The 25540-nt window shown below is 40.0% G+C and overlaps 2 long non-coding RNA genes across 3 annotated transcripts; both read left to right on the forward strand.

The window, feature by feature from the left end:
* Positions 1 to 419: 419 nt before the first annotated feature.
* LOC128831616 (uncharacterized) lies at positions 420 to 20582 on the forward strand. Of its 2 annotated transcripts, XR_008443828.1 has the most exons (5): positions 420 to 548; positions 5825 to 5991; positions 6360 to 6563; positions 8528 to 8738; positions 16424 to 20582. It is a non-coding gene; the product is annotated as an uncharacterized LOC128831616 (long non-coding RNA). The 2 variants fall into 2 exon arrangements; XR_008443829.1 differs by lacking the exon at positions 6360 to 6563.
* A 208-nt stretch (positions 20583 to 20790) lies between these two features.
* On the forward strand, positions 20791 to 25324 carry LOC128831614 (uncharacterized). The gene is made up of 2 exons (XR_008443826.1): positions 20791 to 21348; positions 22290 to 25324. It is a non-coding gene; the product is annotated as an uncharacterized LOC128831614 (long non-coding RNA).
* Positions 25325 to 25540: the final 216 nt, after the last annotated feature.

Raw genomic sequence — 25540 nt, forward strand, 5'->3', positions numbered from 1 at the left:
ACTCTATTGTTTTAGATTTTTTACTTCAAAATCTCTTTTACTACTTTCTTTCCACCCTCTTTATTTTTCCTACAGCAGATCTCTTCCCAATGATAAGGGAGCAGAGGACATGCCCAGTAGTGGGAGAAAAAAATGTTGACTTAGTCATTTTTTCTGGTCTGAGAATAAGCATATTTGCTCACACAAACTTCCTGGTTCTGCTAGAATGGGGTCTGGCATCAATATCAATGTTTGTTTGTTTAAGTCACAGAATCCAATTGTCCAAGGGCTATGCGTAAGTATCAGAAATATATTAACCCAGCTGAATGTCAATCCAGGGTTAACTCACCACTCATAAACTTTTCTCATAATGTTCCATGTTTGCAGGTGGTTTAATCATCAGTATTTTTGGAAGAATGTTAGAGAATAGATGGATTGGGGTCCCGACTTCCACAGCTCATAGATCCACAACTCTAGCTGCCTCTATGCAATCAGCAGTGGGGACCTGACCCACTTGTAAAGAATCAGCAGCCATGCCCCTTGTTTGAGAAGAGCAATTGAATGAGAAGGTAAGATTTGTCTCTTTACTTCTTATTTGTATAGACAATTTGGCTCCATGTTTCAAATTAATGATTTTGGAGGGTGATGCTCGGCTTTAGTCACAAACAAAAGTGTCTTTTGGACCCATTCTTGTCTGCTGTTTGTCCATGTTTGCATAGAACTGGAATAACCGGAGTCTGTCAATCAACAGAGGTACACTGGCAAAAAAGCTTGTACAAAGTCATTGTTTGCAATATGCGTTGCTAATAAGTCCTGGCTAGCATAATTCTTCAGTTTCATAAGCATCAAATTCACATCAGATTTAAGGGTGAAAAAAGTAAGCAATGCCTCATTTTGTGTGTGTGTGTGTGTGTGTGTGTGTGTGCGTGTGTAGGGTGGGAGATAATGGGCCAGATCACCAGCTGGTGTATATCAGCATGGCTCCATTGACTTTAATGGAAGCATGCCATTTTACCCCTCACAATCTGACATGTTTTGCAAGTTCTGGTATTTCAGTTAAAATTTAACTATAAAAGTTCAAATTCTGATCTATTGCACTGGTATAAATTGGGAGTGACTTTACTGAAGTCTGTGGAGTCATGCTGGATTTATGTTCGTCTCAGAGCAGAATTTAGCTGAAAGACAATAATATTTTAGCCAACATTACATTTATTTTCTTTCTTTGATTTTTATTTTAAATATCAAGTACTCTTAGAAATTCTTGACTAAATATTTTTCCTCCATTCTCATTGCCACGTTCTGTGTAACTAGTTCCTTTGATATAAAACCCCCTTGACAAAAGGTTGCCTCCCTTCTGCTCTATCTATCATGGCTGGTAGCAAGAGAGAGAGAAAAATCACACAGCTGGTAGTACAGTGAACCCAAAAACATACAAAGATGTACCAGAGGGAATAGTCATCAACATAAAGTGAACAAGCACCCAGACTATTGATTACATGCTGCTCACAGAACACTAGGCATTTCTGCCAACTTCTTTCCACTCATACCCTGAGCTGCAGACAGCATGTTGTACTTTGCATCATCAGTTTTGATGAATAATGCACTGATAAACACTGCAGCCAATATTCTGGAGGAGCTGAGAAGCCAGATGTCATCTGGACCTCCAATAGTTTTAACCCTGGGTCTCTGACAGACACTGAAATAAACACTAGACATGCACTACAGAACGGGCGATGCCTAAACTGCAAGGTTACATACAATATTACATTTTACTGGAAAACATATGGAAATTGAATGGGTGTCGTAATTCTTTCATGAATAACTTCAAGTGATGCTATGGCATTAAGAAAATACAGTGGCATTAGCTGTTTACTGGAAATATCTGCCAGGTACATTTTACTCCATGGAGTGCTAGGAAAAATTCTGAAACAAAAGAAACATTTCACCAGCTATAAGGACCCAGTCTTCTAAGTAATGAGCATCCTCATTTCCAGTTAAGTGAATGGAAGATAGGTGTTTGGCACCTCACAGAATCAAAAGGCTACTCCATTTGGAAGACTAAAAAAGTTCTTCCTGTATCAACATTTGTATTGGTTGTTATCATGGCAAATCTGCCTGTTACCTTGGACCATACAAAAGGTCGTTTCTGTTCACTACCACAATGCATGCGGGTGTTTCTACAAGGCCTTGAACATAATTTTTGGATTTACAATATATAAAACCTAACACTAAGGATAAAAGGCATGATCTGCAAGCTACCTGTGCGTGTGCTTCCCAGGCCCATCTGTTGAAGCAGACTGAGCTCAACGGATCTCAAGGACTGTGATTGTACAGGTTTCAAAATGAGTATGGGAGACATACATCTTATATGCCCAGTTCTGCCCTCTTATCTGTAGACACAACTCCCTCTGAAATCTCTCAAGAGTGCAAAATGGCATCAGCACCAGAAGGTGTGGAGACTAAATCTCTATGGGATCCAGTAGTCGCAGAATTCAGAGCTTCAATACACGTTTACTGTGACATTCCTACCATTCATCGCCCAATAACCCAAGCACTCAATGTGCATCACACATTAGGGAATAGTACTTTGAATTCAGACAAGAAGGAGTGCAGAGCTAATTCATTTATTAACTACAATTAAGGGCCCATGTTTGCCCTCCAATACATGGGTGAAACTGTCTCTGAATGTAATGAGAGTTGCCTCTCTGTGCATGAGTTTGGAATTTGCACTTGTTACTCGCTATTTGGTTTAAACGCCTTGGTTGAAAATCTATGTGTCTAAATCTTTTAGGCTGCTTTGAAAATCTACCCTGGATACTACGGTGACTGATACCTTTGCAATTGCTTGTACAGAGTGCTGTACCCTTCCTAACGTGTGATTCACAAGAACCTTTTGGATTTTTCCAATAGGAAATGCGTGGTTAAGCTGTCACAAACCACTTGTGTGGGTACTTTCAATTCTGTAACTTCTGGCTCCCCGAAAGAAGTAATCACCACAGCTGCTGATGCTGATGCACATTTTTAAGACAAGGGGCAAAGATATGTTTTGGATCATCAAATAAAGGCCAAATAATCTATCCAACTGTCTCAATCCTTGCTCTAAAGAAGGGCTTCTTACCTGGCACACAAAAACAGGTGTCAGGAGTTTGTGACCATTCTGTCTTTCCTAAATTGCTCAAGAAGAGGCAAGTCCCAGTTGGGTCCTGGTATGGAAAAAGGTGAGAGTCGCTGCTCTCAAACACTAAAATCTTGACAGGAATTTTTTAAAATGAATGCAAAAAAACCTACAACCATACCCAGAGTTACAAAATAAGGAGGAGAATCTAACTCAAAGTTTTATTTAAGGAAAAACTGCTTAGATTAAAAATGACACACTGGCTTCTTAAAGCCTGTTTGTGCCTAATAAATTGGAGAAACTGTTCAAGATCAGTTACGCTATGTGAAAATATGACCCTGTAATGCTCCCAGAGTCAATAAGACCCCTGGTGCCTTCCTCAGCAAATGCAGGTTGTGTGATTTAAAGCAACCCAAGTTGCAACTTTAATCTACCCACCTAATTTTCTAAGAAAACTGTGTAGAAAAGAGACCACATATGACTTGTATATTTGGAACAGCTTCCCTCCCTTTGCCCCCCTTATTTTTTTCCCCTCCATTTTCTTTTAGACATGAGCAACCACTCATTGTATACTTGGCAAGTGTCCTAAGATGAGCACTTTCTCTAATCCTAACTGTGGGGGGGAAACATCAGATAATATGAGCCTCGTAATGCTATTTTTTCATTTAACTTACCAAAAATCTGAGAGAGGCAGAGCATGAATAAGGACATTTTAACACTGTATAAAACAATCACAAAGAAACTGAGCTGGACCCAGGACGTGGTAAAACAAAATTGTTGATCGGGAAATGCTTATATAGATAAGGAGTAAGCTGTAAACAGACAGAGGCAGTGACTGTAGTGGAATTTCAATTACCCTGACACTGATGGGTAGAGCAGTAGTGAAGTCATTAAGGATGGATGCATGTTTCTAAGTGTGGTGTACAGAACTACATCTTCAGTTTGAGGAGTAATCAACAAGACCAGGGGCTATTCTGGACTTAGTCCAAGGAAATGAAACTAGGTGAAATGAATAACATGGAAGCTAATAAGCCCTTAGGGCTAAGTTATCATAATATCACCAGATTGGAAACACTTCTGGGAATATTTGTGAATGGTTATAGACGCACATCAATATTGCGAGTGGAATGAGTTGAAGAAAGTTGATTGGTATCAACTGTGGACAATAATGACAAAGTATGAGGTATTTAAGAAATAGAGAGTCTGACATTGTTATTCATTTTGCCTTAATCAAAATGATAACAGCAACAAGCCAATGAGGTCCAAAAAAGATATAATAAAAGTATCAGAAGGCTTCCCTTATTTAGAAGGCCAGGCATCCTTGAAAAATGGGAAGGTTTGGCAGATTTAAAATGAATGAAAACAACATCATGAGAATATCAGTAATGAATAATATTCATTAAATATTTCAATCAAGACTGAAGCCAAGTTTCTGAAGTATATGCATGCAATGTAAATGGTGAAAGGAAAAAAAAGAAAGGAAGATGATAATGAATCAGAGAACATTCTTTCCTGTCTGTGTCTGCAACTGAAGGGACCAATCCTTGAACCATTGTTACTTTCACATGAGTAGGGTTACAGGATTGGGCACTTAATGAGATAATCATCTGCCAGTATCCAGGGCAACAATACCTTTGCCACTGGAAGCTGACCACCATCTCGTGGAGGAAGTATTTAGAATGTTTAGAAATGGCCTGGTAAGAGCGTGTGAGACTCAGTGGTAGACTGTGGCCATTTCTGTTCATTGTAGCAATCTGGAAGTCCCCTAGGTGAGACGCATGTCTTGCTGCATATAAACTATTCAGACTTTTAATTGCAAGTGTCATTTCTGGGCTGATTGTTGGTGCAAGCCATCTTTCTCCAAAATGACACAATTTGTGATACCAGAAAGACACTTGGGAGCCCAATTTCCATTCTGTTTTACTACTGGCTTGACAGCCAGAAGAACTGTAGGGCTAAATCCTACCCTGGTCAGTGAAAGGAAGGAGACCAAAGTAATGCCAAATGAATCCTTTGCAAAGGATGAGACTTCTGTCAGCAAAGGCAAGACCTCTTATGGTGGGCCAGGAGAATGTGCTGAGGAGAGTATTTTGCAGCTTTTTTGAGAAGCAGTGTGTCCTTGGTTAGAGCTTGCTGCTGACTGCAGCACATGCTCTAGCCAAATGGGGGAAGGGCTAAGCACGCCTGAATAACCAGCAGCTCCTAACCCCTTAGGAATGTGTTGTCTTGCTGGCAGTCTCTGCTAATGCCCTGAACTATATGAGAAAGATTCTGTCTTGCTGCTTGTGTGGGGGAAAGAGGTTCTCCACCCCTCCTCCAGCCCTATTCTGGGGCAGCATGTGGCAGAATTTAGCCTTGGGCAATGAAGCTTGGGTCCAAACTTCCCCAAAGTTCACAGGTGTTTAAATTTGGGAGTCCAGTTCAGTCCATTATAGAAATAGGCCTGGGTTGCAAATTTCAGATTCAAACTGCCCCACAGTCCTGAGGAGTTTGTATCCCAAATTTCAGTTTGAGCCTACCGCTACAATTTATGTAAAATTCTTCTCCTGATTTTCAACCAGTATTAAAGCTGGAGAGAAAATGGGCTAGATTCTCATACACTGGGTTCCTGTACTAGTGGTTCACAGACAACGTAACAGAAGACTTAAAATTATCCATTGTAATTAAAAACCTTTCTTTACAACTACAGTTACCAGTTTATAAATGTTGATTCTTAACATGCACTTTCAGAATGCCACCGAGCTGATGAAAATGGCTAGCATGATCTTTGAAAATGTAGCAGACTCTGTAACTAAAGAACACAAGCCTGAAATGCTGAAACAATGTGGAGATAAACACCGAAGAAGGTTAATTTACATTTTCACAATGTAATGGGCTTTGGAAGAGATCTCTTATGGGTGAGTAATATTTTAAATGCAAAGGAACAGATTCAAAATGCCAGATTCTGATCTCACTTGCACTGGTGTGAATTGGGAATAACACTGAAGTCAGCTGAGTTACACCAGTGTAAACCTGGTGAAGGTGAGAGAAGACTTAGACCGCTAACCTATCGATCCTCAGAAACATAATTCACTAGGGTATATGGTTCTGAGGAGAAAGGTGAAAGCTATTGTTCTTCAAACTGTGTGCTGTGAAAATGAATCTGGGCAAAAATTAGGTTTACTACTGTCCTCAGCAAGGAGACCTGAGAACCTTTTCAGCTAGTCTAGGCTCTGGAAGGCAGCACATATCCTGAGGAGGAGTAATTTTCTTCTTATGTGGCCAGGTATCAGCCACCCAGTCTCTCCTCAGGGCAGAATCCATGACGGCAGCTAGCCTGGCCACTTTACATATGGCAGTCAAGTCCCTTAAGATGACTTCAGGGGAGGCATAGAGCTCATCAAGTTGAAAATCCACCTCTGACCCTGAGGAATGGAAATGGGAGAAGACAACCCCCCACTCCCTCAGCAACCACAGCACTCCAGTAAAGGTACATGTTGTCTGAGGGGGAAAGGATGCTATGTCTTTCCCTTGTGAGTCACCTGTGCAGCTGTAACTGCAGCCCTAATCCTGGAATAACCCCTGCGATCCAGGCTGGATTGTGGGGAGAGGGCTGCTTCTGGGGGAACAGGAGCATATTGCATGATTTATATTAATTAATGGAGATATCCCATCTTCTAGAACTGGAAGGGACCTTGAAAGGTCATTGAGTCCAGCCCCCTGCCTTCACTAGCAGGACTAAGTACTGATTTTGCCCCAGATCCCCAAGTGGCCCCCTCAAGGATTGAGCTCACAACCCTGGGTTTAGCAGGCCAATGCTCAAACCACTGAGCTATCCCTCCCCCCCATTTCTCTGTCCCCTGAGCAACTCCACACCTCCCAGCTACAGAGTGGGTACAGATTCTCTCCTCTACACCAGGCTGATTATCCTTAGGACTGCTGCGTAACTGATTTACATGGCCTGCTGAAGCTTAGAGGCACCCTACTGGCCTTTACTGTAAACTGGCCTGAGGAGATGGCTCACACTCTGTTCACAAAATCACGAACTCTGTGGAAATTTCAGCCCTGCGATAAAGATCCAAATTTCCTTGAAGATTAACTCGTAAACAGCTCTTAAAAAAGGGGGGTGGGGAGCGAGCAAGGTCACACATACCTGTGCAGCATTATTTGTCTATTATGCAGGGTAGCAGGAAAGAGAATGTAAAGAAGAGAGCACAAGAGCACAAATGCGGCAACTGTACCTAAGCACATACCCCTGTAGAATTTCATAACTTCAGGGGCACAAATATCTGTTCCCAAGGACAACTCTTTGTTTTGTTTTTAAGTGAAATCTGGAGAAAATGGGATTGATGGTAAGGCAAAAAGCTCTGGCAAGCTGAAATCAGGGTGTCCGCCCTCTTTTTCAGCCATCACATTCATCTGAGAAACAAAGAGAAAAGGCAAAACTAAATTAAGGTACATTTTTTAAAAACCATACAGTACAGCATGACTTACTAGAGGAGAGAGCCACAGCCTTTGTGACTGTAGGGCCCACCACATATTTGCACTGGTAACGAGCTCAGAGGAGGAGATTTAAAAGAAGACTTTGTATTGTTCATGGAGTCTCTCAAGCATACTGAGGGTGGAATTCCATCTGTTCACTTCAGTTCGGTTCAATGAACTAGTTCACTTTTAATGGTTCACTAGGCTGTGACACTTAGTAGAAATTATGCTAAATGTTTTTTAAAACCTTTACATTATCATTTAAGAAGCCGCATGACAAGATCACTGGAAAGTAAACCCTTTGATCTCTGTCTCTTGAGTTTCTTTCATCTGATAATGGAGAGCTACATAGCATATGCCGTTAAGGATGGAGACTGTGGTGATGTGCTGCATGTTCATTTTGCATGCTGCCTTAATTTAATTCTATATAATTTTCCAGACAGTCACAAAAAATGCACAAAACATGCAGGTCATTGCACTGAGAGTCTGCAGTCACTTCGGTCATTCTTGTGTAGCTCTTAACACAACCTGAGAGCTTTAGCTGCAAAATGTCTCTTGCACCAGCTCATATGCGAAGTACCCTGTGCTACTGACCAGGTGGAATTGCTTGAATGACTCTTCAAACAATGTAAATCATTAAGTCTTTGCTGTGGTGCAGAAGGGTGATGGGGGGAAGGGAGCTCTCCATATCTGATACCTTCTCAATGGAATCTTAGAGAAAGTCTGTTTATTTTCCATAAACATTTTGGAGAAGACCAACTAGTGAGCAACAATTTGAGTTTGTTTGGAAAAATGTTAATGGTGAATCAGAGTAAATTTTGATTCAGTCATGAATTTAATTAACATTTGTGACAGATCCTGGGTTTTTTTTCTCCCTACCTTTTCTAGTATGTATGTTCTGTACTGATTCCTGGGCCTTCCTTTCTTTGGGTAAACCCACCTTCACTGTGGGATGTCTATATTGCCTTGCAGGGACTGGCTTGGATGTCTTCATTCTCACAGGAGAGTCCTGTGGGGATCAGCTGAATGTCTTCACCTCCTTACATGGGGGAAAGGAAACACAGACAAATGGGCACAGACTCTCCAGTGGATCTACAAAGCCTGCCAATATCATCACTGTGTTCAAGAGGATAAAGTACAGCCTTTCCAAGGAGCCAGCTATCATCTCCACTGCATTGCAAAGGTGAGGTATCCTGAACACAGCCAGTCTGACCAAATTAGTTCAGACCTTGAGCTGTAGAATTTGGTTCTAGATCTTAACTTCTCCAGTGTTTGGATCCAGTATTTACTGTCAGCCTATTATTGTGCTAGGGGCCAGCCACAACATTCATTCTCAGCTCTGATTTTCCCTATAACTGTGAGCTGTTTGTATCTAGGGTTTTGGTTCAGACCCATCTTTATATAAATGTGTCTTATGAGAACTAAAAACGTCAAAATCACAGGTTCTGTCACTGAGATAATTGCCATGATATTGTCCTAATTATGATAGCATCACTTTCGTTTGCCTAGAGGAAAAAAATATAGGGTACAGCGTGAAATGACTGATGATGTTGCAGTGCATTTTACAAGCAGCACTTTAGCCATCAGGAAAGAGACCTCTTGAATAAAGTTTAAGTAAATCACTGAAAGATGTTCTTACTACAGTTTTAGATCCCCATCTGAAAGACACGATGCCCACTCTTCTCTTTGAAGCATAATACCTGCTGGTGCTCCCCCAGGGTGTAGATGGGGGACTCTACATTGCCCCCTACAGGTGCCAATGCTGCAAGAGCACTATTTGGCCGTGAGTATTTATCTGCCAAAACAAAAAATAACTATTAAAAACCTAAATAAAGAAAAAATCAGCTAAATGCTGAACACTATAAATGGGCTCCCATTGTGCCCTGAGGCTTACCAGACTCAAATTCTTGACAGTACTATAAGAGGGGCATTTTTTGTGTGGACTTTGACTGGTATCAAACTGGCTCCGTTATTGCCAGGACATTTACTCAGAGATTTCTGTTCTGCAGTAGAGCTGCTAATTCCCCTTGAGCACTATTACTGTCGCTGCTTTTTATGCCTCTCTCCATGATACTACTCAATGCAAGTTACAATTAACTCAAAGGAAGTAGGAAGAGATGGATTCTGTCTATATAGAATGAGATGGGTGCAGAGAGGGGAAAGATGCTGATTTTCCCTAATCTGCCCTTGATTATTTCTTTTGTCCTTCAAATAGTTGGACTGTGGTTATTTTTACACCTTGTCTTGTTGCAGTGATCCAGTACAAGGCCTATGGGCCACTTGAACCCCACTTAAGCCCGCAAAATAGGGCTATTTTGGCTTTTTTGAGACGTTAAGTGGGACTTAAATGGTACAGAGATTTTGTGTTGGCCCTCTGCACAGCGCTGAGTTTTACCCATGGACTCACTGCAGGTTCAATCCTTTTGTTTGTGAGAACTGTGCCAAAGAGAAAAACATTTTCCTTCTGCTGAACAATTAGAAGAATAACTTAGGGCCAAAATGTCAAGCCTGGGAGCAACCAGTACTCCCACAGAATCCCACATTTCTGCATGCAAATTTTGTCCATACAAATTGGCAAGTTGTTATTTGCTGATTTAGGGGTGCAAATGCAGGTGCAGTGAGTGGGGCCCATCATTTTTAAAGGTGCACTCACCAGCCCACACCTAAAAATTTGTCCCTAATCATTTTGCTTACATTTTCCGCAGTAAAATACTGCATTACAAAACAAAATTTAAAATATCACATTGCATGTGGTTTTGGTAGAAATATTATTTTCCTGATAATAAATAATATAGTCTAAGTGTTGATAAAGTGCTTGGTACTGTACAAGAAAAATTAGTCCCCGGACTGAGTCACTAACAGCTAAGCACTGCAAGCACTTATGCCTTTAAGTAACTTTACACATCTGAGTAGTCCCACTGAGTTCAACAGTACTACTCAAATATGTAAGTTACTCACATGGGCCTTAATAAATAGGAGCTCACAATCTAAACAGTTCATATTTGTGGACTATTCAATAAGTGCATTTTTGACCCAAGAGACCATTGCAATTTAAAGCCCTGTTTTGATCTGCATTCTAATTTTGAAAACTCATTATTATTTACATAATAAACTTAAATGGCACGTTTGGATTTGTCATCATGTAGATCCAGATTTAAGCAATGTGAAAAAGAGGATTTTTAACTCAATAAATCATATTAGCTTAGAAGCAGCTATTTCTGTTGATCAAATCAATTTTGTTGCTGCTCAATGCACATCAAGACCATGTAAAATAATTTGGTCATTTTTAATTTCTTTGTATTTTGCCTATAATACTCTAAGCTGTGTTGCATTCTCAAAGGAGGTGGCATTATTACTGTATGTGACACCACTTAGATCTTGGCTAGAATATAATGAGTGATGTGCTGCCACAGTTTTAACAAGAGGCTCCCACAAAATTTTCTGCCTCACTCAGTGATACACATGATGTTACCTGGACAAAATTCTCTCCTCTTTTTTTCTCCACACTCTAAAAATGTATCAATTCCATACTCTTTTTCCTCAAAAAAAATCAATTTCACACTCTTCACCCAACCCACCTGTGATCCACCTCTCTGATCCATTGTGCTTTCCCATCCCCAGTAACTCATTCAGGCTCCCAGGTGTCTGGCTCATGGGTCTTGTCCACCTGCTCAGGGTCTAACTGATTGCCACATTTGGGGTTGGGAAGGATTTTCGCCCCGGATCAGATTGGCAAAGACACTGGGGATTTTTTCCCTTCCTCTGCAGCATGGGGCACGGGACACTTGCAGGTTTAATCTAGTGTAAGTGGTGGATTCTCTGAAGTCTTTAAATCATGATTTGAGTACTTCACTAATTCAGCCAAAGTCAGTCAGTCTATTACAGGAGTGGGTGGGTAAGATTCTCTGGCCTGCAATGTGCAGGATGTCAGACTAGAGGATCATGATGGTCCCTTCTGGCCTTAAAATGTATGAGTCTGTGAACTGATTTCCCTTCTAGGCAGCTGTTCTTCAAAGCTGCAGGAGCAGAATTGGCATGCAAGTGTCTTGTGATTTTTGCAATAAGCAGTGGTGGCAGGCTAGTCATGCTGAAGACTCTGGCTGTGTGATGGTCAAGTGGAGAGTGAGAACAGGTCACCTTGGATTCATGAGTTTGGCAGTTTTCACTTGAGTGCTGAAGCTCTCTCCAACTGATGTCAAAAGTGGGGACTGGGTATCCTCAGGATCATGCTAGGGGATCTCTCCTGCGTGGTGCATAGGAGGACAGGCTTTTCTTTCTGCAGACTGGGGCTGAGCAGACAAATTCTGGTGGAAGTACAGATGGGCTACCATGGCTACAGGAATCCCATTGACTGCAGCAACAACTTGGTTCCATTTCTTCTCCAGCTGCTCCTTGTGTGCTGCTGGAGTGGAGGGCTGTGGAGGAGGTGTTGAGAGGACTAGTAAGGTTCTAACGTGTCTTTACTCCACTCACCTAAGCAGTGCCTCACCGTCTGCAGTGCTGTTTGTACCGATGCTAGGGGAGTGTGCAGTGTATATATGCTACACACCACCATAAGTGCAGACATAGCTTATGAGGTATCTCCCCCACATGCATACCTGGAGGTAGTAGCGGGAGAGGCAAGAAGAGAGTTCCCCGTCCAGCAGCTTGCACAGTTTTATCAATAATGCGCATTCAGAGAGGGGCTGAACATTTTAACAAGTAGGGTTGGCCTCAGCACTTTGGGGTGAGTTGTAAAACAGTTTTTCGCTGTCTCACTCCCAAATGTAACCAATTTCTGTCTGTTCTGATTATTGCACCACTATACACCGGGCATAAGGCTTTAAGTGAAGATTAGTGAGCTGATTTTTTAGGATAGCCCAGAAACTTAGCTGGCTCATACCTAAATTGTGTGTGAGAGAGAGATTTAGTGCCCACAGCCTCCTGCTATAGAAGTGGAGTGCAGCAGCATGTTCCTTCCACTTTCAGCAGTCGGTTTGCATCTTAAAGGTTAACTTTGCAAAGGAAAGAGCTAGAGGCTTCCTTTATTATTAAAACTGAGACTGTCCTTTACAGAGCCCTAGAGTTGGCTCTGTTAACAAGGGGCTTGTGGGAGCCTCCACAAATCCCCTCAGTGAGGACAGTATACAGTTGAATTCTGGTCACACTTGTGATAACATATATTTATGTTTTATTAATCTTTCTTGGTGACTTATTCAGCAATTTTAAACGAGGAAATAAGGGAGAGAGGAATAACGTTGTGAGGATAAACACAAAACAAATGACATTGCTGAATAAGGGTAGCCTAGATGCCCCTACCAGATATTCTGTATTCCTATAATCCCCTTATCTTTGTTTGTTTGAACCACTACACATAGTTCAATAAACCAAACAAATGCAAAATTTACAAGACGATATTAGGAGAGAATTTCAAGGCACAGTAAGCCATCAGCATGTCTTCTGGCATTGTGATTTTTGGTCCAAGATTAGAAATCTGTTGTAGGAATTGTTCCCAGATCATATCCCACCGGCTCTGATTACCTTGATATTGGGAAAATGTCCCGGGGGACTTATATTGACTAGAATTGTTTGCAAGAGCTGCCAATAACTGCAATTCTTTAGTATTACAAAAGCAATCTCCCTTCCCAGGAATATGATTTACAAAAATAAAAGAACTGACAAAGACAGGAAGAATGACATTAAACTAGGGGCACATCTTCACTACGGAGCTAAATTGGTGCTGCTGCAATCAATGCAGTGGCATCGATTTAGCGGGTCTTGTGAAGACGTGCTAAATCGATGGGAGAGCACTCTCCCATCAATTTCTGTACTACACCTCCCCGAGAAGAGTAAGGTAAGTTGGTGGGAGAGCATCTCCCATTGACACAGTGCAGTGTAGACACTGCGGTAAGTGGATCTAGCTACATCGACTTCAGGTACATTATTCATGTAGCTGAAGTAGCATAACTTAGACTGATTTACTGCAGTAGTGTAGACCTGGTCTAAGACTCATCTCCAAACTAAGGATCCAGTCTTGCAAACTTTTTCTCACATGAGTAGTCCCATTGAAGTCAAATGGGAATACTTGCAGGAGTAAGAGTTGTAAGATCACCCAACTTAAATTTAAATTATATTACTGCACTGAATTTGGGCCCAGTTCAGTACTTCTTTCACAAGACAATCTCCCATTGAAGTCAATCGATATTTTTTGAGCAAGGAATATTGAATTGTGCCTATTATTTTTGTCATGGATATCTACCATTTTGTGCATTCCATATTCCACTGAAATCTTCTCTTTCTTGCTTGTGAACAAACATTTTATGTTTTCAATTATCACTATTACGTTTAATGAAAAGTTAGGTCCTGACCGAGCAAACCTTACTCATAGGAATAATTGCTACTCACATGATTTCAATTGAATTACTTTCTTGAGTAAGAATAAGTTGTTTGAATGAGGGTTTGCAGGACCAGATCCTTCATAGCTTAAACACATTCTCATTGACATGATGTTGAGGAATAAACCTTACTTTAAAGCTTTAATGCAATTAATGTTTTTGTAACAACTAATATAATTCTGTTTTCAGTGATAACTTATTGTAGTTGACTATAATGTAAAGCTCCCTGCAAGCTGCCTTCAAAAATCCTCTATTAGGCACAGTGAGAGAAGCTGCATTAACTCGCATAAAGCATCTCTCACAAATAGTGTGAAAATATGAGAGAAAAAAAGACATATTAGTTGTGTCTTAATTTTAAGACCTAACTAATTCAGCTACAAGATATTGTGCTCAAAAAAATTTAAAATTCCTACCTAGTATCATGAAAGAAACAAACTGATTCATTTCAATAATTTTGCATCAGAAAAAGAGTCAGATACAGTAGTCAGTCTAATAAGTGATTAATAGCTAAAGTGAGCTGCTGGCACTCTATTTCCTATCTCCTGCTCTGTCTCCTCTTTAACACTCAGGTAACTGTCAAAAATGGACCTAGCTATTATAGATGACATGGGGTAAATGCCTTCATGTTGTCCTCCAAAGGTTAAGGTTTACCAACCTCAGTTGGAAGCCACAATCTCCAATAACCATTAATCCACTAAACTCCAGTACGAGTGAACATATTTATGGCTGCAGTCACTAAAGGGTGAAATAAAGATTAGTTTTTAGTTAGGAACGCAAAGCTTTTGAGATCAATACAGACCCACTGCTGAAATCAATCTAAAGTTTGGAATTTTTAAGTAAAGATTTACTGGGCTTCCTTGTACAGTTAATTTTCCAAAGGGGGAAGAGTCTCAGCAGTGCTACATAGTAATCAAATTGAGTAAACACTAGTCAGTTCGTAAACTGACCTCAGTTATGCACATAGCAAATGAGTGTACAGCAATAAAAACACCCCATAATGTGTATAGTAAATTTGCCAATAAACAGGTAAAGCCAAAATGAACATATAGACTAACATGATAAAATATTAGTAGCTACATTTGCCTATTTGAAAACATAAATAATCAATAGACATTAATAATGAAGTTGTTCGTGCGTTTCTTTATTACTGTGCATATTAAGTGTTTCAATTATTTCTACTTAGTTTAATAGATAAATGTATATGCACATTTTATGCATGGCTTTGAAAAGAATATGGGTTTGTTCTTCAAAACAAAAGCTACTGTTTAGATGAAAGAACAAGTGGACTGGAAATACACAGCTTGTTATACCCCTCTGCTGTTCATGTTTGATGCATGTATACAATTTATTATGCAATTTCTTGAGATTTGACAAAGTAATTGTCTGGCAAACCATAGCTTTAATGATGTTTTTTTTCTGCTTCATACCAAAGGTCTGAAGGTATTGTACAAAAATGACTTAATAGATCAGTGTCTATAAATGCTGTTAATGCATATTATATATATGTGCAGTGGTGATCCAAGTTATTTTCTGAGTTATCGCACAATATGTTGTGAGATTCCATGTGGTAAATTCATTTTAGTCCACGGAGGTACTGCATGAAATCTTATGATATGTTGAACTGTAACTTCCAACTTGGGTCCTGCTGTATCTTTAGCCTATAACTGTCACTAGGAGATCTGTGAGTAGACCTAGGGCAGTATAGGGCCATAAGTGTTATAGCAGCACCACTTAAGTTAAAAACATGCCAGAATTTCCATTATTAATTCCATTTTCAAGGGTTTGTCGCTCAACACTTAAATCTATTCAGGTCTGAGACCAAAATCTGAAACCAGCTGCAATATATATATTTGCTTTTAATCATATTCATTGTAAATCCTTGTAGCTGTTCTTAAGATAAAGGAGGACAGAAATCCTTACGTTTTATCATTTTAAACACTTTTACAAGCTCCTATAACTAAAATATGTCTAATTTAGAAAATGAAATTCCCTAGCAAAGGGCTGTTCTTCATTCTTCTTATCACTCCATTATACTGTCAATAAAATATGATTGGCTAGATTCATAGCTGCTGGGAGTGGGCACAACTCCATGTCAGTCAATAGGGTTGTAACCTGTACACCAACAGTGAACTTAGACATTGTCTCTCAGTTAGCTGTATGTGGCTGAAGTTACAAGTCAGTTCATTTTGTCCAGTGTCAGTTCTCAGCCCTAAGGCATTTGGAAGTTTTACTTATTGTTATATGTAAATAAATACATGCCATCGGGGAAGGTCTTGTGGATCAAGAATATTGTCTCATAGGTGGAGTGGGTCAGAAAACCTGCACCAAGTGCACTTGAGTGGTTCTGGCAGCCAAATCAAAAATGAGATGACACGCTGGTACTATTAGCGAGAGCCCTGACAGCATGTATCATTTTATTGTACACCATCTATGTTTTTCAGAATTTACATTCTAAAATATTTACATTTTTGTTTGCTTTTGTTCTCATTTTTAGCTGAATTCATTGCTTATGAATGATGCCAGATTGATGGCAATGCTGAAGACTAAAGTGTATCCAGTGGTATAACACAAGCAGGGCCGTATAAAATATTCTCCATTCCCCACTGAATCCTGTGAGGAACCATTGCAAAGATCTGGCAGGACACCTTCTAAAGATGAGAGGGTAGTAGAATCTCCATGCCAAATCAGATCTTGGACTCTCTATTTATACTCCAACACGATGTCGCTTAGTGCCAAATGTGATCGTGTTTTCTGTTACGTGAACTAGAAACTGGACTTCGACAACCAATTCATCTCACATAGGCCTCCGTCAGCTATCAGACTGTAATTGCTTTTAGTCTCTACTGACTTGGGCCAGATTTGAACCAGCCACCTAGCTTGAAAGGCTCTGTATCCACCATCAATCACGTAAAACATCCAGTCCCCCATGCAATTTTGTTTCTCTATCTAATGTTTTTTTAAGACAGAACATTCTACCTAAAGTGGAATGCTCCACCAGGACAAAAAAAGCTAATTTCCTTGTTAATCCCCCACATTTCTGAGAGTGGCACAAAAACCTTAATAAACTAGTGACTTATTTTCCTCCTCCCACTCATGTTCTCCCTTCATTCAGTACGCCATTGACTAAGACTATGTCTTCATTGACAAAAAGGTGCATTTTTGAAGTGAAATGGCTAACTCAAGTTGCCAATCTCACTGTAAAATCCTAGTGGAGACAAGGCCCAGGTAGTTTTTACCTCACTATAGCTAGTCAAGGTGAACTGCAGGTGAGGTTATAGTGTTGACCTCAACAAGCATTGGCAATAAAGACATAGCCTAACAGTGCTTCAAGACTGCTGGGAAAGTAATGATATATAATCTCAGTCAACAGAGCTCCTCCCTCCGCCAATGGAATGAGGTTGTGCTATTTAAACACAGCCCTGTGGAAAGGCAGTCAGATGAGTATGCTGACCATGTAATTATATGACAAATTAAGAATAGAGTATAAGCCTTAACTTGCATTTTCTTTATTTTGTTTTTTATGCTTATGTTTAACTTATGCCCCCATCACTGTGTTAATAATAAATATCTTAGTGGTCAAAGTTAACACTACATTTTATTTTATATCATGATATCCGCAAAAGTCAATCAGCAGTCAACCAATTCTCTGCTAGATCTCAGAGGAGGGGCCAGGTAATTCAAATGAGGCACTGAGGGAAGTGGTACAATTGTTTATGTGGTGTTCCTGCCATCTGACTCTGAAAATCATTGTCAGTGGAGGTTGGGAGATAAGGAATGGAAACAGGTTTGCAATCCCCTCACAAATTACTATTAGCATTCCCCTGGGGGGTTGTGATCAATAGACTGAGAACCACTTTAAATCTAAGAAATAAATACTATCCAAATAGGAAGACTCACTCCAAGTACAACTACTGCAATCCAGCTGTTTCCACAACTTCTAGAGCCTACCCTTGGTCTACAAGCACCTCCTTCATCATGCATCATAAGCACTGGCCTACCATGAAGTTGCATAAGGAAATGAAGCAATTGAGAAAGAACATTGTAATATTCTGGGGATATGTCCTGGATTCCTGGCGGGACTTTGGGACAACCAATTAAGAGACTGTCTGCCACATACCACTAAAGAATCCCTTCTCCAGTTTTACAATGAGCCCAGTGCAAGTTTTAATCAGTCCTGGGTAAATGCACATACAGGCTCCAGTTCAAGAAAGAAGCCTTATTGAGGAAAGCACTTAAGAATGTGCTTAAAGTTAGGCATGTACTTAAATGTTTTTCAGAACAGAAAGAGACTTAAGCACAGTCATGTTTCCCTGAAATGGGGCCATAGTGCAGACGCAATTACTAAAACTTATATTATGTACCTGAGTGTATGAGCTCCCAGTCATCTGGTACACAACATGTAAAGGAGCAATGGTTAGAGGGTTTTAGTTACAGCATGGCTCTGTACAAAAGGACTTGCTTAGCCTACCTTGCCTTTTGACTGTAATTTCCCCAAGCTTAGCTGCTTCCTTTAACAGTTCTGAGTTCTGCCCCAAAAACTATTTGTGACAATTCTTTTAGATGCAATAAATCTATTTTTTTTTCAAAAACTATTGGTTTTCTAAAAGCTTTATTCTCTTAAAACACTTTATTTGCTCCATCTTGATTGCACATCAGTGTAATCTCACGTGAGTGACTAATTTTTGTCTGACTTGCTCTAAAGGCTAGTGGGGAGAAAATTGTGGTTGACTTTTGTGCAATTCACTGCTTTTAGGGTCAAAAACGGTCCTTTTGGTGCACCCACAGCTCCCCTGGACTTCAATTCGAGCTTTGGAGACACAGAAATACATGACTGAGTACTTGATGATATCATGATTCTTTGTAATATGGTATCAATAAATTTCTGCTCTGTATATATTCAGTTATAGTAACAATACTTTGCTACCTAAATATGTATTTATAATGTTTAGCACCTTTTCCTGGAGGATCTCAAAGCACTTGACAAACATTAATTAACTAAGCCTTATAATACCCCTGTAAAATGCTGTAGAGTATTATTATATCCATTTTAAACACGAGTACACTGAGCATAGAGCTGCTAAAAATTAAATGATTCACCTTTGGTCAGGCAATGAGTCAGTGTCAAGAATAGAATCCAGATATCCTAACTGCCAGTCCCCTGATCTAACCACTGAACAACAATTCTTCCTTCCATACATTTTTTAAGGTGCCATTATTTGAAAGTGGATTAACAAGGTTTGTCTGTGTATAGACATATAAAAATATGTCTATACAGATAGACAGGTGAGGAGTGTCATACCAGATATATTTTCACAGTTACAATTTAACTCACATGTAAAAATGCATGAAGTGGTGTATTATATAAAGTTATCTGGAATAAGTGGTAATATTACTAAGAACACACCTTCCATGCTGTTGTGCTAGATGCTGTCCAAACATACGATATGACACTATCCCTGCCCTGAAGAACTGATATATCTTATCTGTTTATTTAAGATTGGAGGGGGTGAATTTTAGTTTCCGATAATGAGAAATCACATCTACATGGGGTTGATACTTCTGAGCGCTACCAACTAGTCATGTCTGTCCTGCCATTTTCAAAGCAATAGTGGCAGAGATGCAAGTTGCTGATTGTGCTCAGCAAGCCGGATCAATCACACAAAGGCAAGTTCTGTACATTGTAGCCTATAGGATTAACCTGCTTGCTTGCATATATATATATTTTTCCTTATAGTTTAAGTATTTCGTTTATTGTAATAGGTTTATAGATTTATATTAAAGTAAGTTTGGCTGTAATGCAAAAGACCTACAGGCCATATCCTGTATGTTAAGCTAAGGCAAAGTTAGCATATCTATATTAAGACCTTTTTCCCAGAAAAGTAAAGTTGACTTATAGCTTGTTACCTAAATAGATAAGTATCTACACATATGTCGAGGACCTTTTATCTAGACCGATAGACAATGAAGAATGGCATAGGGGAGTTTTCAATTTGTATCCAGAGACTTAACAGGTACACCATAAGGAAACTTATGTGTGTATGTACATGTCATCAATACGCACATACATACTAGCCTATGGAGTAAGCATACCCTAACATTTTGTGTGTGAGGAATGAAATTTGGGCATAGGAGGAAGGATTTCCGGCACTTTTGCCCTATAAAAGAGGTGACCCACCTCGCTAGAGTATTCTTACTTATTCTCACTTACTTCCTCCACTCTCTCTATCTATTCTATCTATCTATGATGACCGCTACTATTAGTAGGCTGTACTTGTTCTTCTTAAACTTTAAGTTTCAAGGGAACTAGGCTAAGCTCGGTTTCCCTACGTTTTATTCTTAGTTTATTAGGTTTTGATTTTAAGTTTAAGTTAGTCAAGTAAACCCTAAATTAGATTTGATCATTCTTAGCATTAGTTTCCTCTAAGCACTGCATCCCTCACTCAACAATTGAGAAGCCTGAACTGCAAGGCTGGTCCTGTGTCTCTTACCACCAGGTTATCAAGGAAGGGTGTGAGTATATTAACCAAAGCTTTGCTGCATATTATCATATGTATCTTTTGAATAGCAGTAATGCAATTGTAACTTTGTAACTCTGGGTAGTTTACCATTTACTTACTATTTCATTGATTTTAATAAAAAAGTCTTTACGACTATATCTGTCTCAGTGTGAGCCTCCTGTCATACCCCCGAGGATCCTTTGTAAATTCTGTCGAGCCTGATTCGGGACAAGAACTTTTATCTTCTGATCAAACAGATTGGCGAGCCTAAGACCCATACTATTAATATTAATAATTAATTACTATTAGTATGGTTAATTAATAAAATAAAATAAAATAAACATTAAATTGAGAAATTAAATTAATATTATTAACACACCCTAAATCAGGCTACAACATCGAACAATGAAGTAAGCTAAAATTCAGTTACCACCACCAGCTTTTACAACAAAAAGATAGGTGTTTCAGATTGATACTCACCTTTGTTCTTTATTAAGATCCTGTGCAAAGAGCACCTGCTGATTTCTGATCTGTATGATGGTGTCTATCACAGCATGAGTCTACTACAGCAACAAAATATGTAAAAATTCAAAAAACCTGACCACAAATTGAATATAGAATATACAGGGAATTTTAAAAACCATAATCATTTTTAAATGAATTTGTATTGAAAATATTTACCCTGGTCAGTTACTGAGTTTATTGTTAATTGGGAGTTAAAGACAGGGCCCTATTTTGTCATGTTAATGCTCATGAAGATCTATTTCCTCCTTCCCATACAGTTGATGGGAAGTGGTGGTGGTGGTGACGCAGGGTTCAGCTGCATCTGCAGCAAGATCTTCCCTTTCACAAGATTGTCAGAGGATCCTCCATGGATTCAAGAACCCACGTGTGAGGAATGAGGTGAAATGGAGGAACAGAGGTTGGTGGCTAACATGTATTAACCTCCCTTCAGCAGCCAGCAGCAAATCTGCTGAAAAGTTAACAGCCTGAGGCAGAGCCCTCCATTCTGTGCAACTCCCATGTGGGGTTGGGGCGTTCCCCAGTTGTTGGCAAGAGGGCTCAGGAGCTAGTGTGGAAGCTCAGAGCCTGCATGTAGATGAGCGTGACCCTCAGTAAATTCTCTGAAATCTGTGATGTTCTCAGGAGATCTGTAAGTTCTGGATGGCCACTCCCCTGCTCATTCCAGTGGGTAAGAAGAACACCCCCTCCTCCCTTTTTGAGACAAGTCAGCAGTTTGGCTCGTTCAAGATTTAGGAGAAACCCCACAAGAATCAGAGTTTCCTCCCTCTGCTGCCTTGTGCAGGATTTTCCATGGGAGGAGGCAGTCTTGCCCAAAGAGACAAACAATAACTTTAAAAACTCCTACACCATTTAGGAGCCTAAATCCCCTGGACTTTTGAAAATTTTCCCCAATTTGGTTTAACTCAGTTTTTTCTCTTGCAAAGACTCTGATTGCTGAAGGTATGACGCTGGCAGACCAGGTGCCAGTTCATGCCATGGGTTCACTGAACACTGACAAATGCATAGCTGGAAATCTGTCTGAATTTTCTGTGGGCTAGTATAGTTAAAAATAGATATTCGTGTTCTAAGAATATGTTCAGTGTTTAGATTTTATGGAAATCTAGTAGGATGCTTCATGTATTAATTCTACTTACAATAGCTGCATTGCATGGTATAAAGTTATATTGAGTGTTTGCATTGTAAACCTCTTTAATTGTGTAACTCACCAAACAGGAAAAGAAGCATTAATTAAGGGAAAGTGCTTGTCCTGCATACAAGCTGGACCACTGAAGGCAAATGAGGCATTGTATTGCATCAAAAGACAGAAACCTTGTTGACTGCATTCCTCACTCTCTCCAGGAAGAAGAGGCCTGCGCATGAACTCATCCCATCAGTTTGGATTCTGTGGTGAAGGGAATAAAAATTCTTGACAAGGAGAAACTGGGGCAAAGATTCCTAAACATAAGCAAGAGATCCCCATGTTGTGTATCCTAAAGGATATACAAAGCTGCTTATTACAGATGATTATATTACCTTTTTAAATCTAAATCTACATTTGTATGTATATGTTTCCTGTTTTAACCTTGCAAAAAACTCTCATTTCTTTTTCCTAGTTAATCAGTCTTTAGTTAGTTTATTACAGGACTGGCTACAGACATTGTAGGGGGGAGGGATAGCTCAGTGGTTTGAGCATTGGCCTGCTAAACCCAGGGTTGTGAGTTCAATCCTTGAGGGGGCCACTTGGGAATCTGGGGCAAAATCAGTACTTGGTCCTGCTAGTGAAGGCAGGGGGCTGGACTTGATGACCTTTCAAGGTCCCTTCCAGTTCTAGGAGATGGGATATCTCCATTGTCTTTGGTTTGAAATCTGAGTACAAATGGCCTCAGGTAAGTGACCCGTCCTTTGGGACTGGAAGTAACCTGAATATTGTTGTGATTTTTGGTGTAAAGTGACCATCTATCACATAGTCTATCTTGCCTGGGTAGCAAGATAGACAGGAATACCCAAGGGGACTATCTGTGACTCCATACTGTTATAGTGGGGTTTAAGAGTTCACATTTGTTACTGGGTTGGTGATATCTAATTACAGAACATCCAACCAATTTGTGAGCCACTTCAGACAGCATGAGAGAAGGTTACACATTTATAATGCGTAAATGGCCAAAGCTCATTTATGGAAATAAGATTAAGCTTCATTTTGATATTGGTTTGGGTAGCAAAGTGAAAAACAAAACAACAAACCATGGTGTTTTCCACTGAGCAAAGCATTTCAATGTGTTAGTGCTAGCAATCTGTAAGATGTTGGCTGGGTCAGTCAAAACCTTCAAAGACATCTTTTTGCAACGTATAGCGTGTAAGAGTATGTGACACATCATTTAATGAAGAACTATACAAAACCTACTGGGATTATTTACTGCCATTACAGCAGTAATATAGCAAAGTTTAACAGCATAAAGATGATATAAAAATTGCTCTTCCCATCTAACACAATTTAGTGACACTTTACATCCAGGGAAGGCAGCACTTTACGAAGGAGGAAGGAGATTCTTGCTCTAAAACGAGGGAGCTTTTAGATAGGAAAAAAATGAAAAGATATGGCACAGTAGATTTTTATTTTGGGTCACCAAAAAAGCAAGTTAAAGTGAGAACTGTCCTGGAAGTTACAGTCCAGCTTCTTTCAGCTCCAGCATTTCAAGATGAGACTGTCCACATCCTGAGAAATCTGACTTCAAGCTTGGTATCTTTTTGCAAGTTAAGGAGAAAGACAATGAGGGCTGCCTTTCAAGGAAACACCATTAGTGTTTATTTTAATGAGAAGAGTCCTGTTATTAGCTGGAAAGAGTGGTGCTTATGGATTTCACACCAGCTAAAACTTTCTGTAAGTGCTCTTCAGTCTCCTTTCATGTACATTTCATTCAAGGACATACCTTCCTGCATGCACACACCTCTTGAATGGAGACTTGACAACAGAAGAACAGAGCTATAAATGTGAGGGTGCAGTATATCATGAGATAAAGTGTGAAGAACATGTCCTCTACCAAAATGCCCCTTGGTGTAAGAAAAAAGCCAAAATGCCTAAAAGAGAACTCCCTCCGATTGTTAATTCTACAAAGGAGTCAAAAAACCATGAGCTGTGCACGTTCCTAAGGCATCAGATCTGGCAGAAAGTTGAAAGGTTATGTTTGTGAAATAGCAGCTGCTTTCCTGCCATTTGATTCAGGTTTCTGCATTGCAAAGTCTCCAAACCGAAAGACAAATCTGACAATATGCTAATCTTCCAATAAAAAAAATGTGACTTCTGAACCCTTATCTGTTGAAGAGCTGACAGTGAAGTTCAGAGACGGTTGTCTAACCACACAAAACGATAGAGAAAATATGCCTTCAAACAAGATCATAAATCTTGAATAGTGCAGGGGAACAAATGTAAAAGGGAACGATTTACCACTAATACCATTCACTAGCCTCACTTTCCTCGTCTCCTATCTACCTCACCCCCAGCCCCATCACACATGCAAGGACGGAGGATGTAACCTGTCAAACCAATAACATAAATGCAACGTTGGGGGAGAAAAGAAGTGACAATATATTGTGTATTAAGATCAGACGTTATTTCCTTCCCATCCAGGGGGAAGGCAGAATACAAATATAGTGCAACCTGAATAGAACAGTATATACACAGACACACACACAAAAAGTTTGCATATTGCACAGGGCGCTTGAAGATCATAAATCTATGCATGAGAAAGATGTAGTGGAAATTTTGGGGGGGATTAGAGTTTATTTTTGTCATCTCTGTGAGACAGCTACTCATTCATCCAGATCACAGCTAAGAAAAAAGCTGGTCACAGAAATTAGCAGTTTCAGCTCAGCAGCAAAGTCGCCAGCCTGTGAAGGCAGAGAGAAATTGACTAATTAGCAATGCGCACTAAAACTTGACGGTTCTTTATAGAGAGAGAGGGAGAGAGGGAGGGAGGCAGAGGGGGGGGGGGGGCTAGCTTTTTCCCCTTCTTTCTTCCAAAGATGTTTGAAATCGCAGTCATTTACGCTCGACAATTTTTACAATAGCCTTGAGCCATAATTTTGCGAGTCTCTCCAGCATCCATCCCCCTGTATGGTCTCTCTCCACTGGCCATGCACGACCGTTTCTCTCCCCAACCGTGGATTTCCTATTACTCTCGTTACGACTCACTGAGCCCCAGGCCCAAGGATAATGATGTGTTGTTTCTTGGTAGCATAATTTGTCACACGTACATTTTTTCTTCTTCTTCTCTTGCAGAAAGCTCTGCGCGCTCTCTCTCTTTCTCTCTCTCTCCTTCTCCCTCTCCTACATTTTCTTGCTGTTGCTAATTCATGGTGATCAAATGATGTACGACAAAATAAATTGTAAAGAGTGACTGCTCCGAGTTGGGAACCAGAAGGTTGGGGGTTTTTGGAAGGAGCGATCAAACCTTTAAAAAGGAAGGACAATTGATTTTTTTGGGGGGGAGCTTAAGTGAACCTTTACTTTGGCCGCTGGTTGTGGAGCAGGTAAGTTTCTGGCCTTGTGTCTAGCCGTCTGTGTGTATTTTCTTGTGTCTTCTGGTTTGTTTGTTGTTGGGGAGGAGCGGGGT

Source organism: Malaclemys terrapin, chromosome 2 (genome assembly GCF_027887155.1).
Source record: "Malaclemys terrapin pileata isolate rMalTer1 chromosome 2, rMalTer1.hap1, whole genome shotgun sequence".
In the NCBI taxonomy this organism is placed as follows: Eukaryota; Metazoa; Chordata; order Testudines; family Emydidae; genus Malaclemys; species Malaclemys terrapin.